This window comes from Myotis brandtii, unplaced genomic scaffold, assembly GCF_000412655.1.
Source record: "Myotis brandtii unplaced genomic scaffold, ASM41265v1 scaffold196, whole genome shotgun sequence".
NCBI classification, from domain to species: Eukaryota; Metazoa; Chordata; class Mammalia; order Chiroptera; family Vespertilionidae; genus Myotis; species Myotis brandtii.
Window position 1 is genome coordinate 6,245,620 of NW_005357311.1, and position 6,618 is coordinate 6,252,237.

A 6,618-nucleotide genomic window follows, 5' to 3' on the forward strand; every position below is an offset into this window, starting at 1 on the left:
GACCCTTTCACAGGGGTCGCCTAAGACCATCGGAAAACACATATATAATTACATATTGTTTTTGTGATTAATCACTATGCTTTAATTATGTTCAATTTGTAACAATGAAAATACATCCTGCATATCAGATATTTACATTACGATTCATAACAGTAGCAAAATTACAGTTATGAAGTAGCAACGAAAATAATTTTATGGTTGGGGGTCACCACAACATGAGGAACTGTATTAAAGGGTGGCAGCATTAGGAAGGTTGAGAACCACTGCCTTAATCAATAAAGAAAAAAAAAACATTTTTAATTTTAAAAAATAAACACTTGACTTCATCAGATAAGCAAAAGACAAACTTCTAGAGTTAAAGGAAAACTCAAGATGAGTAATCTGCCCACACTGAATAGAACAATCTATAAAATAAAGAAAGTTGAAAGTAAAAATATTGCTAAATACATGCCTTGAAAAATGAAGGTTTGAACAGAGTGGTACTACAAATTTGGGGGGGGTAAAGGGGGGAACAGGTGTTGGGGAGAGAAGATTGCAATTTGAAGAAAGAAATTTGCAGAGCAGGCTGATAGCTGCAGGGGGGTGAGAAAAATTCATGGACACTAACAACAGTGTGGTGATTGGGGGGGATGGTGTGTGGAGGAAAATGGAGGAGGGGTATAGGGGGGATAAATGGTGATGGACTGAGACTTGACTTGTGGTGGTGAACACACAATGCAGTGTATAGATGATGTGTTGTAGAGTTATGAACCTGAAACCTGTATAATTTTGTTAACCAGTGTCACCCCAATAAATTCAATAAAAAGGAAAAAATAAATTCCTAAATAATTTTTTTTTAAATAAGAAATTTGCAGAATTTAGTAAGTACTTACATTCTAGGTGATGAAAAGGTAAAGAATGAATCTGTTTTTAAGTCTGGATGAGACTTTAAAGACAAGTCTCACCCAGGCAGCCTGGCTCAGCGGTTTGAGCGTCAACCTATGAATCAAGAAGTCCCGGTTCGATTCCCACTCAGGGCATGTGCCCTGGGTTAACGGCTCAATCCCCAGTGGTGGTGTGTAGGAGGCAGCCAATTGATGATTCTCTCTTTGATGTTTCTGTCTCTCCCTTCCTCTCTAAAATCAATAAAATATATCTTTAAAAAAATGGTAAGTCTCAAAAGGGAAGCTGGTTTCACATGAAGATAATAAATGACAGTTTAGACACATTATATCACACTCAACTATAGGACCATTCAAGTAAAGACAACAAAGATAGGGGACCCAAGTTTCGGGTCCCTTCCCCCACCATCAGGGCACATGCAGGAGTCAACCAATGAATGAATAGATGGGTGGAACAACAAATCAATGTTTCTCTCTCTGCAAAGTCAATAAATAAATAAATTTATAAATGAGTAAATAGTAATAGATAATTGAGTTGGTTAGTATGTACTATAGTAATTCAATAAATTTTTATGATATTCATTTACCATTCAATGAACATTTACTAAACACCTAAGTAAATTCTAGGTACTGTACTAAATATGCAAAGAGGATAGATAATGAATATGAGTTTGAATGTTGAATACATTCTTTGTACAAAACATGAAGTTGTCAAAATGTAATATATTAAATCTATAAACATAGGGAAATAGCCTATATGCTTGCAATTACATTAAAATATCTAGCATTTTACTTTTAACTATGATTACATCCCTATATGAAAGAACACAATTCTCATGGTCAGATGTCTTTAGTCCAATTACCTGATGAATAAAAAAATTCTATCTTAAATTAACGGAATAAAAATATGTGCCAGAATGTATGTATCACAAGTCAAAGGGAAAAGTACCTCCTTTATTTAATTTTACAGAAACATACTATTCAAACCATTTACTGGATAATCACCTTTTTTTACACTAGGTAGTGGTTACAACTGTGTTAATTGACTCCACAAACTCTATCCATGTGCCATAGATACAATTTACATACTCATTTTCTTGCAGTTAAGTCTTTACAACTAATAACACCAACAAATTTAAGAAAGGGTAAAAAACAGTCTACATATTTAAATCAGACATAAAAGTTTTCCTATCTGCCAGCTAAACCAGTTTTCCCCATGGTTAACTTATCTAGGTGATACTGAGCAATAAAGTAAAAATCATTCATTCATTCAACATTTTGTGACTAAACCAGAAATTAGCATTATCAATACTGCAAGACCCTGTTATAAATTTCAGAATTACATAAATAATTATCTTTTTTTTTTTAAATATATTTTATTGATTTTTTACAGAGAGGAAGGGAGAGAGATAGAGAGTTAGAAACATCGACGAGAGAGAAACGTCGATCAGCTGCCTCCTGCACACCCCCTACTGGGGATGTGCCCACAACCAAGGTACATGCCCTTGACCGGAATCGAACCTGGGACCCTTCAGTCCGCAGGCTGACGCTCTATCCACCGAGCCAAACTGGCCAGGGCATAAATAATTATCTTAACAAAACTTATAAGGGAGTCAAATGTTACCAATTCAATATGAAACTTGAGATAGCTGAGCAGAAATGCATAGAACCAAAAATGGAAAAGGACTTCCCTATAAATAAATCATAAATCACTTTAAACTTACTAAAAATAAGTATTTTATTTACATTTAAGACATAAACTCTGAAAAATAACTCTTATTATGTATACAGTTTAGAACAGTTTAAATCTGTATTCCAAGGTTAACTACTCCTCATACTAAATGACCATAAGAAAATTCCCCAGCTCTGGCAGGTACCTCCGTTGGTTAGAGCATTTTCTAGATATGCCAAGGTTGCGGGTTTGATCAGGGTTAGGGCATATACAAATATCAATCAATGAATGCATAAATATGTGGAACAACACACTGATCTCTTTCTCTCCCCCTTCCTCACTCTTAAAAAATCAGTAAGTAAAAATTAACAAAACAAAAAGAAAATTCCCCAATACACAAGCAAATGTATGTGTTTGGTCTATGAAGCATAATGTAACTTTTTATTCCATTTGGGTATTAAAAAAAATGCCTGATACTTTTTTAAAAAAATATTTTTTATTATGGATTTCAGAGAGGGAAGGAGAGGAAGGGAGAAATAGAAACATTAATGATGAGAGAGAATCATTGATCGGCTGCCTCCTGCTCGCTCCACACTGGGGATCGAACCCATAACCTGTGAGTGTGCCCTGACCAGGAATCGAACCCTGGCCTCCTGGTTCATAGGTCGATGCTCAACTGCTGAACCACACCAACCACACAGTTTGATACTTTTTAAAAGAAAATACTGACGTTTTACACAAGGTAAGCTTAAAAAAATGCTGCAATCACCCTAAGAATCAAGGGAAGGTGGGTGGGTAAATGAATGGATGGATAATATATGGCTGACAGGTTATGGAAGGTAAGTAAAAAAACATTTGAGTAAAGACACTTTTGCTCTTTAATAAGTATGACAATATTTTACAATAGTACTTCTCCATTTTTAGCTTTCTTTCTATAATACTACCAATCTTCCAGCAAAGTTCCTCAAAAAGTAGGGCAGTAATAATGTTCAACATGTATACCAAGGCAAAAACCTCCCTAAGTGATGGGGTTAAAAAAGAATTCAACATGCTGAGGTCTCACAATATAAGTATTTCAACAATGTGGCCCTCCCGAATAAAAAGGGTTCACATAAAGTTTTTTGGCGGTTAATTAATGTAATTCCAATAGATAACTCAGAAGGCTTTCAAGCCATTTTGTTTTTAGAAGTCACCAACACAACAGGTGAAATTATCCAAGAATAGTTTAGTAAAAATTCTACATTAGGCTCATTTACTTAAGAGATCAGATAGTAATGACATTGAAACTGCTAGCATGAAAAAATACAATTTTAGTCTTATTTGTATCAAATAATATATCTTCTTATTGTAAAAGAATGTTTTTGCTACCATAGTGTGGTGAGCTGAATAGTGCCATCCCAAAGATGCTCATTCCCTAATACATGAAACCTATAGCTTTATGAGATTACATGGCAAAGGGAACTAAGGTTGTTAATTAGCAAATGGGGAGATTATCCTGGGTTATCTGGGTGCACCCAATATGATCACAAAGGCATTTAAAAGTGGAAGAGGAAGCAGGAGCATCAGAGGGAGGTGTGCTTGGAGAATGGTCAGAGAGATACAATGTTGCTGGTTTTTAAGGAGTAAGAGAGCCCTGAGCCAAGTCATATGGACTGCTTTTAAAAGCTAGAAAGGGAAAAAAGAAAGGAAAAGATGTCCCTGGGAGCCTCCAGAAAAGAACACAGTTCTATCACACCTTGATTTTAGTCCAGAGACCCATGTTAGACTTGTAATCTCCAGAACTATAAAATAATCAACTCATATTGTGGAAACTACCATGGCTGTGGTAGTTAACAGCAGTGGTCGGAGAAAAAAAAAATTAATGCACATGGCATTCCTTATACATAAGACCAAAAGTAAGAATTGGTTAACTTTTGAGACAAAGTATTCCCTAAACTAACTTTCAAGTTTTGATAGTTATCCTTCCAAACATGTGCCATAAATATGTACAGCCAATATTTCTAATAAATGTGCTGATGCTAAACTGTCCCAAGTTTCATTAATTTAGAATTATAAATGTAAACAAAATATGAATGTAAGAAAGTCTAGGCGTTAACACTTTAGGTTCTAGGTTTTAAAAACCTCAGATTACACTATAGTAAATTCTTCAAATAAAGGCTGTTAGATAAAGGAAAACTGTTAAAGGTTCACATAAGCATTACTCAAAACTAATGTTTTGAGGTAATATTTGCATATAGGAAATACACGTTTTAGGTGTATGATAAGTTTTGACATTTGTATACACCCCTGTAACCAACAATCAAGATATAAAACATTTCCATCACCTGGGAAAACTTGTTCTTTCCCGTCAATCCCCATCATCCGCATATATTTTTCACTTTTAAATATCCAGCTTATGTCCTAGCCGGTTTGGCTCAGTGGATAGAGTGCTGGCCTGTGGACTGAAGGGTCCCTAGTTCCATTCTGGTCAAGGGCACATGCCTGGGTTGTGGGATCGACCCCCAGTAGGGGGCGTGCAAAAGGCAGCCAATCAATGATTCTCTCTCATCATTGATGTTTCTCTCTCTCCCTCTCCCTTGCTCTCTGAAATCAATAAAAATATATTTAAAATAAATAAATATCTAGCTTAATACCTTGCCTTTTAAAAACATGGTATATGTAGTAAATACCTCTGTATATATCATTTAAGTTTCCATGTAAGAAAGTAATTGTTTTTAATATATTTAATTTTTATAACTTGACTATCACCAATAATATTCATAATTTAAAACTATATTTCCTAATATTCATGTGTGTACTAAGATAAAATACTGTGGAAAACCCAAAACAGCATTCCATGTTTGTCTTGAAATATTAAAATGCTCAGCTATAATTTAACTAGCTTCTACATAAAAGCCCAGGCAATTTCATATCATAGTAAAAGGAGAAATAAATTCAGAACATGTCTTTTACACAACAAAGTTATTGAACTGCCACAGTTGTAGATTACGACCAAATTTCAAGGGCGATTCTTTTCCTTTTCAACCAGAATAACAATGAAAACTTTCAAAATTACCTCTATTCTGCTTATTTCCAATCAGAACTACCTATTAGCAAAACAGATGTATTTTGCAATATCAAGTCAAATGCCTTATGACACCATATCATTGACTATGGGCATGAAACAAGGTTTACAAAAACACTCAGAAACTCCAACAGAAATATTAAAATAGGTACATGTAAAGGTAGATATTAAAGTGAATTTGGAATTGTGAATCCGCATATATATAAAAGGAAGAATATTCCCAAATTTTAAATTTCCAGTGAAAATTAAATGCCCAGGGCACTTACCAATGAATTTCATGGATTATGTATTCCTAAAGCAGACCTAAACCGACTTTTCGAAGCTTAGTGCATGTCTTGCCTCTAACTCTGCCCCTGACTTCCGACCTGTCCCCCAGTGAAAATGTGCTTGGAACACGGACGGAACACAGCCCATCTCAACATCGTACACATTCCTACACGACTGAAAGAAAATGCTGGCAGTGTCATATGTAAGGAAAGGGAAGGAAAGGAAAAGACAAAGGTTCAGCTGGGCATTAACGTTTTAACTTACATTTTTTGTTTCTTATAAAACCCTAAAACGGATGATCTTAAAAGCACTTCACTTCTAACAAAAACACACAACACTATGTAAAAAAAACGGAAGGAAGGAAGGAAGGAAGGAAGGAAGGAAGGAAGGAAGGAAGGAAAGAAGGGAGGGAGGGAGGGAGGAAACGGGAGGGAGAAAGGGGTTGATTTTTATGGCCCTTCAAACCAAAACTTTTCATTTTCATCGCTTCCGGTTAGAAATACAAGCATCTACTGTGGAAAGAGGTGGAATCTGGGTACCACTGCCGCGGCCTTGGCCTCAAAAGCATGCTGCAATCCCAGGACTGACGGGAAGACAGAGGTCTCTCTCTGTTCTCCCTCCCTCATCTGCCTTGCGGGTAAGTTTCATGTCCCCAGCCTCCGCACTGTTGAGACTGGAGCGAGAAGAGATGCTGGCTGGTCTGACCCCGACGGCCACAGGGTCCAGCCCCCCCC

At 36.1% G+C, this 6,618-nt stretch overlaps 1 protein-coding gene across 1 annotated transcript in view; it reads right to left on the bottom strand.

Annotated features, from left to right (window-relative positions):
- The window catches only part of JMJD1C (jumonji domain containing 1C), a 218,988-nt gene that overhangs the window by 211,922 nt on the left and 448 nt on the right, over positions 1-6,618 (bottom strand). The gene's annotated exons all lie outside the window — the stretch shown is intronic.